General features: G+C 47.9%; 1 pseudogene; it reads right to left on the bottom strand.

Moving 5' to 3' along the window:
• Positions 1-1,324: 1,324 nt before the first annotated feature.
• Positions 1,325-15,433, bottom strand: part of LOC140897932 (uncharacterized) — a 35,638-nt pseudogene continuing 21,529 nt past the window's right edge.

The following is a 15,433-nucleotide window of genomic DNA, read 5'->3' as shown; positions in this document are numbered from 1 at the left end:
TAAGGAAAAGGTGGCCCAGAAAGCAGTGATTCTGAAAAGGATTTAGGGGTCATAGTGGAGAAACAACTCAACATGAGCTCCCAATGCGAGGCTGTGGCAAAAAAAGCGAATGGGATGCTTCATGCATAAATGAGGCAGGGGCGGCGAGTTGTATGGGCCCATGGTGACCGTGCTCTAGGAATATTCAGAGCACGGGGGCCCAGCTCCACCAATGTTCGGGGCTGGGTCTCTCCCCCTGCCCTGCCTGCCGCTCCCGCCGCCACCACCAGAGGCACAGCAGGGCTAAAGCGGCTTCCTGCCTGCCCTCACTCCACATGACGCACCACTCCTGGAAGCGGCTGGCACGTCCCTGCGGCCCCTTGGCAGGTGGTGGTGTCTCCGCACGCTGCCCCTGCCCCAAGTGCCAACTCTGCCATCGGAACTGTGGCCAATTGGAGCTGCGGGGGTGGTGCCTGTGGGCAGAGGCGCACGGAGACCCCTGGCCCCCCTGCCTAGGAGCCGCTGCCAGAGGGGTGTGGGGGTCACTTTATGGAGCCGCCAGAGGTAAGCACCACACCCCTCTCCTGCATGCCAATCCCATGCCACAGCCCTCACCCCCTTCCCCACCTCAACCCCCTGCCCCAGCCCGGAGCCCACACTCCGCACCCAAACTCCCTCCCAGAGCCTGAACCCCAAACCCCCTCCCGCACCCAACCTCCCTCCCAGAACCTGCACCCCAACTCCCTCCCAGAGCCTTAGGCAGGTATGTGTGTGGGGGGGGAGAGACTTGGACCCTTCCTGGGCACCACCAAAAATTATACAAACCTGCTGCCCCTGAGCATCAGCATGGAGATGAATTTACCTCTGCATACGGCATTGGGGAGGCCAATCCCCGAATATTGGGTCCAGTTCTGGTAGCCACATTTTTAAAAGGATGTTGAAAAATGGGATCAGAGCCATAAAAATAATTTGAGGGTTGAAGAAGGTGCCTTGCAATGAGAGATGTTACAGTGGCAGGGGTTCTAGGAGGTGGTGTGTTTATGCTATGGTGGATTTTAGGGGGTCGCCACTGATTCTGGGAGCTGGGCAGTTGGACTGTGTGGTTACAACTCTCAGAAGATGGTGGTAGATAGGAGGCAGGTGAACGGGAAATGACAGACAGAGGGGATTTTCCCTCCTAGACAAGGGATTTTTGCCACAGACACAAAGAGTTGGCAGTTCCGGGATGTGCTCCCTGTGGCACACAGGGTTGGGGAAAGAACACCTCAAAGAAGATTCCCAGGTGGACTCAGAGTCCGTTAAAGGCTATTTTTACTCATGACTCAAGACAAAGGACTCTGGGAGCTTGAGAAACTAAATTTGACTTTATTCTTTCTAAGCCAGAAATAAAAGCTAAACTCTCCTCCCCACACCCAGTACCCAGCTCAGCACGGAGCATTTTGGCCCCAGCCCAGCACGGTGCTGTTCCCACTTCCCGCAGGCATCAGAAACGGAGCAATGTTGTACAGTGGGCAGAAAAATGCAGAGGATCCATTAGAGATGCCGGGATTCAGTCACAGAGAAGCAAACGCTTTGAGAGCTGGAAAGCCAGGGAGCTCGGGTTAACGGGAGCCAGAGAACGGCGCGGCACCTCCAATCCCGGCTGAGGGTTTTATCCCCCTGGGATGTCCTTGGCATGCGTGGGGTGAGTGTGACAGAGAGAGTGAGTCTCTGTCATCTCAGTAAAGGACACTGTAGAGAGGGGGTATTTGTGAGAAGCTTGGTTCACGGACTCCTCATTGCTCTCCAGTCTCAGTGATGGACGTCAGCTGGCCTCAGGACCAGCCAGGCTTGTTGACTTCACTAGTTTCTTTCCTGTCTCTGCTCAGTCTCATCCTCCCAGAAATCACTGATGCGCCCAAATCACTCCACAAGCAGTGTCATTTGTAGCCCTTTGGGATTCAGGGACAGTTTCACCCAGTGATCACAAGCTAGTTCCTGTCTCTCTCTGGCTCCTATGTAGCAAGTTAACAATTCTCAGCCTCGGCTGTGTGGCTCTCCAGAGAAAACCCTGTAGTTTCCCAGCCCTTTATCTCTCTCCTGACTGTATCTCCCGTCACTCCAGGGATCAGGCAGGAACTTCCTTCCCTGTTTCAGTCCCTGTCTCTCAGCCTGCAACTCTCACACTGGCCCCATCAGTGTTTGTGCTGATGGTGATGTATAATAATCATTGTTCAAATAACACTAAGATCTCATGGCAAAGGGTCGGAAAATGGTACAAATAAACCAAGAGCATTCTGGCAAATGGTCATTTGTCTTTTGGAGTCCCCACTAAATCTGCACTACATCCTGTAAAACAAAACTAATATACTACTAGGTGACCAAACGGCCTTCAGCAAATAGAGAACAATCCACAATACAGGGTGGACTATAAGAAACTTTCAGGTTCATATATAGTGACATCCCAGAGCATGTTCCAGTTGATTCAAAATCAGGAGAACAGACTTACCCATACTCTCCTCTGAACTATCGACACCTGCTTCATTCGGCGCCTTCTTATGTTGTCATGCTGGTTACAAAAGTTTTAACACCATCCTAATGAAAGGAGAAAACCCAAATTCCCATCTGATGGAAACTGGAATTTAAGCTCAGAACAATCACACAGTGTGGGGGATTCATTTGAATTCTCCCCCCAGGTCTGCAGCCCACATGAGTCTGACTTAGCATGAATGAAAGCAAAGATATGTGCAGGGGCATTGGATTTTTTAAAATAAACTAAGGCCAGTCCCAGGGATGGAATTGATAGAATTTCTCTCCTGTGAGGAGTCTCTAATGTCAATTCCACTTGAAGCATTTTCCACATTAAAGATATTTAAGAGGTCTATTCCCTGTCTGACTTTCCTGATGCCTGATACAAGCTGACCCCAGCTGAAGCTTCTCCCATATTCAAGGTTTCTTTCCTCTGTGAATTCTCTGATGTCCAATATGGGTTGATTTCCGACTGAAACTTTTCCCACAGTCAAGGCATTTATAGGGTCTCTCTCCTGTGTGCATTCTCTGATGTTTAATAAGGGCCGTGTTGTCAATAAACCTTTTCCCACAGTCCAGGCACTTATATGGTCTCTCTCCTGTGTGAGTTCTTTGATGTGAAATTAGATTTGAGTTCCAGCTGAATGTTTTTCCACACTCGAGGCATTTATAGGGTTTCTCTCCTGTATGCGTTCGCTGATGTGAAATTAGGTATGAACTCTGATTGAAACTTTTCCCACAGTCCAAGCACTTATAGGGTTTATCTCCTGTGTGAGCACTCTGATGTGAAATAAGATCTGAGCTCAGAACAAAGCTTTTCCCACAGTCAAGACATTTGTAGGGTTTCTCACCTGTGTGGGTTCTCTCATGCCTAATAAGATCTGAGCTCTGAATGAAGCTTTTCCCACATTCCAGGCATTTATAAGGTTGTTCTCCTGTGTGGGTTCTCTGATGCCTAATAAGGTTTGAACCCTGATTGAAACCTTTCCCACAGTCAAGGCATTTATAGGGTTTCTCCCCTGTGTGGATCCTCTGATGTGAAATAAGGTTTGCGGTATGACTAAAACCTTTCCCACAGACAAGGCACTTATAGGGTTTCTCGCCAGTGTGGATCCTCTGATGGGAAATAAGATTTGAGCTCTGACTGAAAACTTTCCCACAGACAAGGCACTTGTAGGGTTTCTCTCCAGTGTGGACCTTCTGATGTGAAATAAGATGTGACCTCCGAATAAAGATTTTCCCACACTCGGTGCATGTGTTTTTTTTCTGCTCTCTGGGCATTCTCTGCTGGGCTGTGGTTTCCTTGAGGTCCTTGCAATCTCCACCATGATTTCTGGGTTCACACGTTTTCTTCCCTGGGTTGCATCCCAGAAGCCTCTCTGACCTGCGCTGATTTCCACAGGCTTTTCCTGGTTTACGATTCTCATAAAACTCCCCCTCAGATCTTCCCAATACTGTTTCCTGCAGACCCACGTCCTCACCACCTTCCCACTGTGGATTCTCCTTCTCATTCACCATCTCAGCACCCCCTGGAATACAGAGAGAGAATCCAGACAGCAGTCATCCCTCGTGCCGGGGAGAAAGGAACGAAAGGGGAACAGCAAAGAGGGGAAACAGAACACAACAACTGCGGGGAGACTGAGAAAGGGAACATTTACTAACCCTTCTGTAATTTTTCCTTCTGTGAAGTGGGTCCCTGGTGCTCCATGATCCATTAAAACTGGGATGTTCCTGATCATCGTCTGAGCATAATGGAGCTTCATTCTTTTACACCCTCTCTCTCTCTCACTCTAGCTTCACATTGTGCTGCACCAGGGACAACAACGGCACCCCAGGGTGAAGCCAGGAACAGAGGTTTTAAAAATAAAGAAAAAATGGAGCCTCCATACTTGGACGAAATAACCTAGTTCTAACAGACAACACAGAGCACCAGGGGCCCACAAAGGAGAAACTGGATTCTGCCTCCACATCCCTTCCAAACACCCTGGGGGAAGTAAAGTCGGGGAGGAAGCTCCTGACAGATTTCGGTCAGCATGGGTGAGTGACATCTGCCCCAAGAATGGAACTGGTCCCAGGAGGGGAGGGGAAGAGAAGAGACATGAATGAATACAGACAGGACAATACAATGCTTCTGCCACCTCAAAGGATGCAGGGATGGAGATGAATTAGGTCTCCCTTGTGTTTCAGACTCTCCTATCCCATGGCTGGGGGAGTGGAGATCAAAGTCTGTCAAACAAATTGTCAGGACTATGAGGTCATTCCCCTGAAATCACAGGGTCTGTCTGCACAGCTGCTGAGAGGTGTAATTCCCAACTTGGTGGATGGACAAGAACTAGCCTCTAACAATGGCAGGGTGGCCAAGGCAGCATGGGCTGTGGCTCGGATTAGCCACCTGAGTACAATCCTGCCCTGACCCTGGGCATGTACTCAGGAGGCTAGCCCTAGCCACTATCTTCCTGAGCTGGGAATCCCACCTCCCAGATGCCGTGTAGACGTAACCTAAGGGACTTGGGAAGAACCTGAGCAGAAGTCAAACTGGCCACATCATAGACACCCCCCCCCCCAGCTTCTAATAACCATGGGGACAGAAATCCTTTACCCAGCGAGGTCACCGTCTCGTAATTCTCCTGCATGACGTCCCTGTAGAGGGCTCTCTGAGTGGGGTCCAGCAGAGACCCCTGCCCCTCACTGAAATACACAGCCACCTCCTCGAAGGCCGGTGCTCCTGAAACAACAAGAGTCCCCCACTCAGTACCTGCTGCCCCAGCCACAATCCTACCAGTCATGGGGCTGAAGGGTTAATAAAAAGTAAGTTCTGTGGGGGCCAGAATAGCAGCATCCCACCTCCAGCCTGCTCAGAGCAGCCAAGAGGCTTCAGAAGGGGAGAGATTTCCTTGTCCCTCCCAGCCGGTGCAGGAGGGCAGGGTCATCTCATTTATCACACACCTACTAGCCAGAGGCTGATACAGGAGGCAGAGCTCTCGAGCAGGGTCCAAGGACAGGAATCCTAACCCCTTCCCCATTCCCAGCAGCTGGGGGTGAGGGGACAGGGCCTCTCCCCTGGGCCTCACTGGTATGTGCCCCCTTCAAATTCCAGAGCAGCGTCTGGCTAATGGGTTCAGGCTCCAGCACTGGGAGTCTGGTCAGTTTTCCCAGCCCTGCCCAGGGGGTTTCTTTCCCATTCCAGAAATGGGGGAATTTCCATCCCCACAAAGGGCCTGTTCTGAACATTATGCCACAGACTGAACGTGTCCCAGCAGGTTTGCCCCACTCTGTCACCACCTCCCTGACCCTGTGTATTTCCTGCTCCAGCCCTTCTAACACAAACCCACCAGCAGCCCCCTGAAACTCCCCTCTCTGAAAGGGTTTCCCATCCCCCAGCAGGATGTGTTGTAGTCACTGGGATCTGGCAGTCATACCCCAATGGGGAGCTCCATTTTCAGAAAAGAGTGAAAGTTCATACAAAGTTACAATCACCTCTAAGAACAAATGTTGCTAGGAAAAGGTACCCAAAGGAGACAGTCTGGGTCAGCACAAACAGAAAGGTCCAAATAGTCATTGGAGGAGTGGACCTGAAACCTGGGTTTCCTAAAACCCAGATGAGCACCCTGCCCCAGGGCTGGAGTCAGTCCCACTCTCTCTCACCCACCACATATGTAACCATTTATACATGGTGGAACAGTTTCAAAGGGAGAGACTGGGGGATGTACCCCATAGCCTTATGCGCCAAACTCCAGGAGAGGGTTCAGGGCTAGGAATCACTCAGCGGAGATAGCCATCTAAGTCCCTTTGCGGGGCAGGGGCATATGACCCACCTCTCTCCACAGCATTTCCCATTGGCTAGCTCAAGCAGCTCCCCGGTCAGCAAGCTGTGTTTTGTGGATCCCATTTTATGTGCTTAGCTCTGCCCAGGGATAATATAGGGAGCCTAACTCAGGGCTGTGGATTCACACCTAAAAGTAATACTGACATCTCTCAGGTTTCAGAGTAGCAGCCGTGTTAGTCTGTCTTCGCAAAAAGAAAAGGAGGACTTGTAGCACCTTAGAGACTAACCAATTTATTTGAGCATGAGCTTTCGTGAGCTACAGCTCACTTCATCGGATGCATACCGTGGAAACTGCAGAAGACATTATATGCACACAGAGACCATGAAACAATACCTCCCCCCACCCCACTCTCCTGCTGGTAATAGCTTATCTAAAGTGATCATCAAGTTGGGCCATTTCCAGCACAAATCCAGGTTTTCTCACCCTCTGCCCCCCCCCCCCACAAACTCACTCTCCTGCTGGTAATAGCCCATCCAAAGTGACCACTCTCTTCACAATGTGTGTGATAATCAAGGTGGGCCATTTCCTGCACAAATCCAGGTTCTCTCACTGACATCTCTGTACATCTAGCCCTCAGTGATTTTCCCCATCAGTATCTGGAAGACACTCGTACCCTAGTTACAGAGGAAACACTTGGATTCTCAGATATCATGGGGACATTTGATCATTGGGGAATTTAATCCCCCACCCACCCACTCTCCATTTGGTGTCACGGATTTTTAAAGCCAGAAGGGGGAGAGACCATTGAATTTAGAAAATCTAGTCTGACCTCCCGAACTCAAGAATTGGAGAACCCACGGCTTCCCTTAGTAGTTTTTTTCCAGTGGTTAATCACCCTAATTTTCCATTTGAATGTCTCTGACTTTCAGCCATTCTTTCTCCTTGTGTCTTTCTCTGCTAGATTCAAGGAGCTTTTAGAACCTGAGATTTTCTTTTCATAATCAAGTCAATGACTCAGCTCAATATTTCTCCTTCAAAACGGAGGAACTCTTATCTAATTTTAAAATTAGAATGCAAGTATCAGTGAATTTTGAGATTTGATATTACTATTTGACAACTGAGACAAAATTAGGGAAATATGAGAGGATTCACATGTCAGCTAATTAGAAGGGAGAAGGCAAAAAAAATTTTCTTAATAGTGGTTATTTAGAGAAATAAGTAAGCACATTTATACAGATAACATATTAATCTATAAATAGAGAAACTGAACACATTTTGAGGGGATTTTATATCAAAATCTGGCAAGTGAGAAAAGAGAAAAACCAGCGGAGGGGTTCCAGAGCAATAGTTTTCTAATAGAGGGAAAACGGGCTAGATTAGTGGTGACTGTATTGCTATATTTATACACAGGCTTGACAGAATTTGATTTTTTTAATCATTTCAATGGATAATATCAATGTTTGTAAGTAGAAAAGGAGGACTTGTGGCACCTTAGAGACTAACCAATTTATTTGAGCATGAGCTTTCGTGAGCTACAGCATCCGATGAAGTGAGCTGTAGCTCACGAAAGCTCATGCGCAAATAAATTGGTTAGTCTCTAAGGTGCCACAAGTCCTCCTTTTCTTTTTGCGAATACAGACTAACACGGCTGTTACTCTGAAATCAATGTTTGTAAGGATTTCTTTTTGATTTTTTTTTTATTTGAATGTTCCCAGTTCCAGGAAGTTATGGGGTAGGTCAGACAATAATAATTTCATGACTGTAGACATGGGGACTCAAAGAGTTAACTCTTTATAGTAATTAAAACAGAAATAGTCAGCATCACATGTCAAAATATACCAATATATATATATTTATCTCTCTCCTTAAATCACACTGCAAGACATTCTCAAGCAGCTTTTTCCTTATTTTGCCTAACTGTACATTTTGATTATTATTCATGGAAATGCTTTTTCATCCATTTGTGTGTGTAGGGTGAAACTGACGTTTACCCCCCAAAATCTCATCCTCCCAAGCCTATCAATATAACCCACACAAACTACACTAAAAGCATGTCATTAAGCCTGTCTTGCACTCATACATTAGTGCTGTCGTCATCATGACTAGGTCAGAATATGAACAAGAGGCTGCTCGGCAGCTCTCCAACACCACTTTCCACAAGCCATTACCCTCTGATCCCACTGAGGGTTACCAAAAGAAACTACAGCATCTGCTCAAGAAACTCTCTGAAAAAGCACAAGAACAAATCCGCACAGACACACCCCTGGAACCCCGACCAGGGGTATTCTATCTGCTACCCAAGATCCATAAACCTAGAAATCCTGGACGCCCCATCATCTCAGGCATTGGCACCCTGACAGCAGGATTGTCTGGCGATGTATTAGAGTAGCAGCCATGTTAGTCTGTATTTGCAAAAAGAAAAGGAGGACTTGTGGCACCTTAGAGACTAACCAATTTATTTGAGCATAAGCTTTCGTGAGCTACAGCTCACTTCATCGGATGCTGTAGCTCACGAAAGCTCATGCTCAAATAAATTGGTTAATCTCTAAGGTGCCACAAGTACTCCTTTTCTTTCTGGCTATGTAGACTCCCTTCTCAGGCCCTAAGCTACCAGCACTCCCAGATATCTTCGAGACACCACTGACTTCCTGAGGAAACTACAATCCATCGGTGAACTTCCAGAAAACACCATCCTGGCCACTATGGATGTAGAAGCCCTCTACACCAACATTCCGCACAAAGATGGACTACAAGCCGTCAGTATCCCCGATAATGTCACGGCAAACCTGATAGCTGAACTTTGTGACTTTGTCCTCACCCGTAACTATCTCACATTTGGGGACAATGTATACCTTCAAATCAGCGGCACTGCTATGGGTACCCGCATGGCCCCACAGTATGCCAACATTTTTATGGCTGACTTAGAACAACGCTTCCTCAGCTCTCGTCCCCTAATGCCCCTCCTCTATTTGCGCTACATTGATGACATCTTCATCATCTGGACCCATGGAAAAGAAGCCCTTGAGGAATTCCACCATGATTTCCACAATTTCCATCCCACCATCAACCTCAGCCTGGACCAGTCCACACAAGAGATCCACTTCCTGGACGCTACGGTGCTAATAAGCGATGGTCACATAAACACCACCCTGTACCGGAAACCTACTGACCACTATTCCTACATGCCTCCAGCTTTCATCGAGACCACACCACATGATCCATTGTCTACAGCCAAGCTCTACGATACAACCGCATTTGCTCCAACCCCTCAGACAGAGACAAACACCTACAAGATCTCTATCAAGCATTCTTACAACTACAATACCCACCTGCTGAAGTGAAGAAACAGACTGACAGAGCCAGAAGAGTACCCAGAAGTCACCTACTACAGGACAGGCCCAACAAAGAAAATAACAGAATGCCACTAGCCATCACCTTCAGCCCCCAACTAAAACCTCTCCAATGCATCATCAAGGATCTACAACCTATCCTGAAGGACGACCCACCACTCTCAGATCTTGGGAGACAGGCCAGTCCTTGCTTACAGACAGCTCCCCAACCTGAAGCAAATACTCACCAACAACCACACACCACACAACAGAACCACTAATCCAGGAACCTATCCTTGCAACAAAGCCCGTTGCCAACTGTGTCCACATATCTATTCAGGGGACACCATCATAGGGCCTAATCACATCAGCCACACTATCAGAGGCTCGTTCACCTGCACATCTACCAATGTGATATATGCCATCATGTGCCAGCAATGCCTCTCTGCCATCGACATTGGTCAAACTGGACAGTCTCTACGTAAAAGAATAAATGGACACAAATCAGACGTCAAGAATTATAACATTCAAAAACCAGTCGGAAAACACTTCAATCTCTCGGTCACTCGATTACAGACCTGAGAGTGGCAATTCTTCAACAAAATAACTTCAAAAACAGACTCCAACGAGAGACTGCTGAATTGGAATTAATTTGCAAACTGGATACAATTAACGGAGGCTTGAATAGAGACTGAGAGTGGATGGGTCATTACACAAAGTAAAACTATTTCCCCATGTTTATTCCCCACCCCCATTGTTCCTCAGATGTTCTTGTCAACTGCTGGAAATGGCCCACCTTGACTATCACAACAAAAGGTCCCCCCCCCCCCACTTTGCTGGTAATAGCTCACCTTGAGTGATCACCCTGGTTACAGTGTGTATGGTAACACCCATTGTTTCATGTTCTCTGTGTATATAAATCTCCCCACTGTATTTTCCAAGGCATGCATCCGATGAAGTGAGCTGTAGCTCACGAAAGCTTATGCTCACATAAATTTGTTAGTCTCTAAGGTGCCACGAGTCCTCCTTTTCTTTTTACATTAGAACAAAGGTTCTCAAGCAGGGGTCTGGGGCCCCATGGGTGGCCACCAGCCGGTTTCAGGGGGTCCACCAAGCAGGGCCAGTGTTAGACTCCCTGGAGCCCAGGGCAGAAAGCCGAAGCCCCATTGCATGGGGCTGAAGCTGAAGCCTGAGCAACTTAGATTTGCGGGGACCCCTGTGGCGTGGGGCCCTGAACAATTGCCCTGCTTGCAACCCCCTAATGCTGGCCCTGGCTTTGTTGTGGCACAGCTGGGCCGGGGAGTTTTTATAGCAAGTTGGGAGGTGGGGGGGGGGCTTCAGAAAAAAAAGGTTGAGACCCCCTGTAGTAGGAGACAGTGTGAGCGGGTCACACTCGGGGCTCTTCAGGAGAACAGGATCCTGCCCCCTTTCAGAGCAGGTGTCTCTGACGGAGCAAACAGGGCCCCAGCAGCCGTTCAGGGCTGGGGAGATTCACCCACCGCTGGGGCACGAAGGGGCCTGTCTCAGGGGAGGGAGGGGCTCCGAGTTTTGTAACGGGGTTACAATAAATCCCCCCCCCCACGACTCCATTTCAGTCTCATTTCTCTCCCCTCCCCTCCCCGACAACCCAGCCCCAGGGACACAACAGGGAACCCCCCCTGGGGCCCGCCCATGCCCCCCCCCGGCCGCTCTCCCCCCTGCCCGAACCCCCGCGCTGGCCCCGGGCGCAGATCCTGGGCAGAGCCCGGGCAGCGACTCGCCGCTGGGGCCGCAGCTCCGGTCCCTCCGCCAGGCGCTTCCCAGCCAGGGAGCAGCTTCCCGGGGCGGCGGGAGCTGGGGCTGCGGGGCCGCTTGTGCAGAGTCACTGTCCTGCCCGGCCCCGGCCCCGGCCCTTTCCCCGGGTCCCCCCATCACCTGCGGGCTCCGGCTCGGGGGCTGGTGCGGGCCGAGCCCGGGGCGGAGCGGAGCGGAGCGGGTGGTTAGCGCCGGTCTCTCCCCGCACAGACCCCGCCGGGGAGCAGCAGCGGCTCGGCCCGGCCCCCGGCTCGCAATGGAGGAGCTGACCCGGGAAGATAAACAGAGGCAGAGCGTGGGCAGGCTCCTAGGAAGGGAGGATGCTCAGTACCAGCTGCTGAAGCTGCTGCCGGGACTCTGCCCGCCCTTGGCATGACACTGAGTTTTTTATTCCTTGTAGAGCCTCATCATTCCCCTTCATGAACACCCTGCCGATGGATGCCGCTGTGCTACTTAACTGATATTTTTAACAGCAAATAATCATTGAAAGTATTAATAGTTCCTAGCAGCTTCAGTATTCATGACTCACCATGTTTCTAGCAGAGCACTCCCTGTTTGCATTGCAACATTCGTTTTAGTTCTATACTTTTGTTCCTTTTTTTCTTTTTTTCTTTTAAATACACAGGTTTATCCTTTGGGATCATGTGATATTCAGGCTGACGGATTTCCAGGTTTGTTGTCTCCGATGAAGCGGGCTGTAGCTCACGGAAAGCTCATGCTCAAATAAATTGGTTAGTCTCTAAGGTGCCTCAAGTCCTCCTTTTCTTTTTGCGAAAACTTCTTCAGTTTCCTCCCATGCGGATTCCCTTTCTTACCTGTTATTTTGCCTCCCTGTCCAGCACCAGCACCCAAGTGCTTTTCCATGTCAACAATGGTGTGAAGAACCTGGTTCCCAAATATTCACTGCAGGCCAGATTTTTAAAGGATGAAAGCACCTGGATGCTTCTGAAAATCCCAGTTGCCTAATTACCTTTAAAAATCTGGCCCAAAGGACACTATAGTATCTGTATCTTGTATGAAATCCTAATCAAAGGCAAATTTCTACTGTATTTTTTTTTTACTAAATATAGGCACACCACCCTGAGATAAATTGATAACCAGGAGTATTCAAAAATCCATACACCTAAGATGGTGCACATTCCTAGAGCATTCAATACCACTTTGGACTTCCAGGAACACGATTTCCCCCTCCCTTTGTAATTGAAAACTTACTAAAAATCCTTAGTTTTAAGAATAATTCCTTATCTTGCAAACACTGAAGTGTCCACTTTACTCTTCTGTTACTTTGCTGTCATGACTGCTATCATGTCCCCTTTCAGTTGTTAGGCAAAAAGATTCTTTTCCCCAAGAATCAGGCAACCACAGACAATACTGAAGGGGGGGGTTATTCACAGTACTGGGAAGACTGACAAGCCACTTCAAAAATATGGTGCCATATTATATTATATTATGGCCAGTTATATACATTCTCTTATCAATTCATTTGCATTTATCTGTACATACGGAGACAGACATTGTTACAAATCAAGAGAAAACCCTGAACAAAGATAAAAATAAGAATGGTACGTACATATAGAGGTCATCCTAATTGCATCAAACATCTATAACTACCTTGTGGGGGAAGGAGGTGGGGTGGGAGTGGGTAGGGATGAGTGCTTACAGACATCCTGTGGGCTGTGAAAGGGCGGTTAGCATTGGTCTAAAAACTGAGTTACTGGGCGGGCATTGACCATATAAGCTGAGCTAAGGTATCAGGTATTGACAGAAACTATGTTCTTGCTTTTCAGCAGTTTCTGTCTTTTCGGCTGGCTGAATTTTAACTCTTTCCAGGCTGCCAGCTGCTGGTGTAGGCGACATGGTCATGGCTACTGTAAAGAAGGGCAAGCCTGAGCTCAGGAAGAAGGTGTACCTGGCAGTGGTAATTTGGCAGCGGAAATCGTATCGGAGAAAAGACGGGGTGTTCCTCTGTTTTGAAGACAACATGGGAGTGATAGTAAATAACAAAGGGGAAATGAAAGGCTCCACAATCACAGGCCCTGTGGCTAAGGAATGCGCAGATCTGTGGCCCAGGATAGCCTCCGATTGCTGGCAGCATCGCATAAACCTGCTCCATCCTCGTTGTAAAGATAAAATAAAAGTGGTTGCACCAAAAAACAAAACAAAACAAAGCAAACAAACAAAAAAACCCCACAGTCTTCTCTTCTCCAAAGTAAACAAAGTCCATTTTTTTCAGTCTTCCTTGCACATCACGGTTTTCTAGCCCTCTAACCATTTTTGTTGCTCTCCTCTGGACTTTCTCCAGTTTGTCCACATCTTTCCTGAAGTGTGGTGCCCAGAACTGGACACAGTACTCCACTTGAGGCCTTATCAGTGCTGAGTAGAGAGGAAGAATTACTTCTTGTGTCTTACTTATAAAACTCCTGCTAATACATCTCTGACACTGAGCGCTCTTGTATTCACACCCTACACACTATTGTAATAATCTTTGTACAAAATAGGCCTTGTGAGATAGCATTTGAAAACAAATAACTCACTGATCATTAATCATCATGCATCATGTATGTATGTGTTGGGTATTAAGAGTTATGGACATATGCTGGAATGAGAATTAAAATGTCTGCAAACAAGGTGTGTCAGGTGGAGTTGATAAACAGGTCTATCCTAAACAAAGGAATGTGTGTTCACCTCAATTTACATATAAGCAATAAAGAGACACATCAAGCTATCAAGAGGGTGGAGGCAAACCTCACACAAACAAGTGGGGGAGAAGACAGCATGGCCTCTGCACCAAGGAGATGGAAGCTTGGTCTGGGTTTTACTCTTCAGAAGAAGGCATTTCAAAGGTTTACTAGGCTATAAAGACAGAGGGGCTGAACCTCATGTGATAAACAATTGAATCAACTGATTGTATGCAATATTACTGTGTTATAAGAGAGTCTAGAGTGAGGTCTTTTCTGAAAGCTAGTGACACATTGATTAATATTATTGTGAATTAACACTGTGAAAGGAATCATGGATACTCATTTATATTAGGCTGTGGAGTCTGCCCAGAGAGGAGGGAATGTCACAGCTATCTACCCAAGATCCATAAACCTGGAAATCCTGGGCGCCCCATCATCTCAGGCATTGGCACTCTGACAGCAGGATTGTCTGGCTGTGTAGACTCCCTCCTCAGGTCCTACGCTACCAGCACTCCCAGCTATCTTCGAGACACCACTGACTTCCTGAGGAAACTACAATCCATCGGTGACCTTCCAGAAAACACTATCCTGGCCACTATGGATGTAGAAGCCCTCTACACCAACATTCCGCACAAAGATGGACTACAAGCCGTCAGGAACACTATCCCCGATAATGTCACGGCAAACATGGTGGCTGAACTTTGTGACTTTGTCCTCACCCATAACTATTTCACATTTGGGGACAATGTATACCTTCAAATCAGCGGCACTGCTATGGGTACCCGCATGGCCGCACAGTATGCCAACATTTTTATGGCTGACTTAGAACAACGCTTCCTCAGCTCTCATCCCCTAATGCCCCTACTCTACTTGCACTATAATGATGACATCTTCATCATCTGGACCCGTGGAAAAGAAGCCCTTGAGGAATTCCACCATGATTTCCACAATTTCCATCCCACCATCAACCTCAGCCTGGACCAGTCCACACAAGAGATCCACTTCCTGGACACTACGGTGCTAATAAGTGATGGTCACATAAACACCACCCTATACCGGAAACCTATTTTTTCCCCTTGTTTATTCCCCCCCCCCACTGTTCCTCAGATGTTCTTGTTAACTGCTGGAAATGGCCCACCTTGATTATCTCTACAAAGGGTTTTCTCCGCCTCCCCCCACTGCCCACTCTCCTGCTGGTAATAGCTCATCTTAAGTGATCACTCTCCTTACAGTGTGCATGATAAACATCTATTTTTTCATGTTCTGTGTGTATATAAATCTCCTCATTGTATTTTCCACTGAATGCATCCGATGAAGTGAGCTGTAGCTCGCGAAAGCTTATGCTCAAATAAATTGGTTAGTCTCTAAGGTGCCA

The sequence above is a fragment of the Lepidochelys kempii genome, chromosome 14, assembly GCF_965140265.1.
Source record: "Lepidochelys kempii isolate rLepKem1 chromosome 14, rLepKem1.hap2, whole genome shotgun sequence".
Lineage (NCBI taxonomy): Eukaryota > Metazoa > Chordata > Testudines > Cheloniidae > Lepidochelys > Lepidochelys kempii.
The sequence above is the reverse complement of the archived record's forward strand: the minus strand, read 5'-3'. Positions and strand labels throughout refer to the sequence as shown.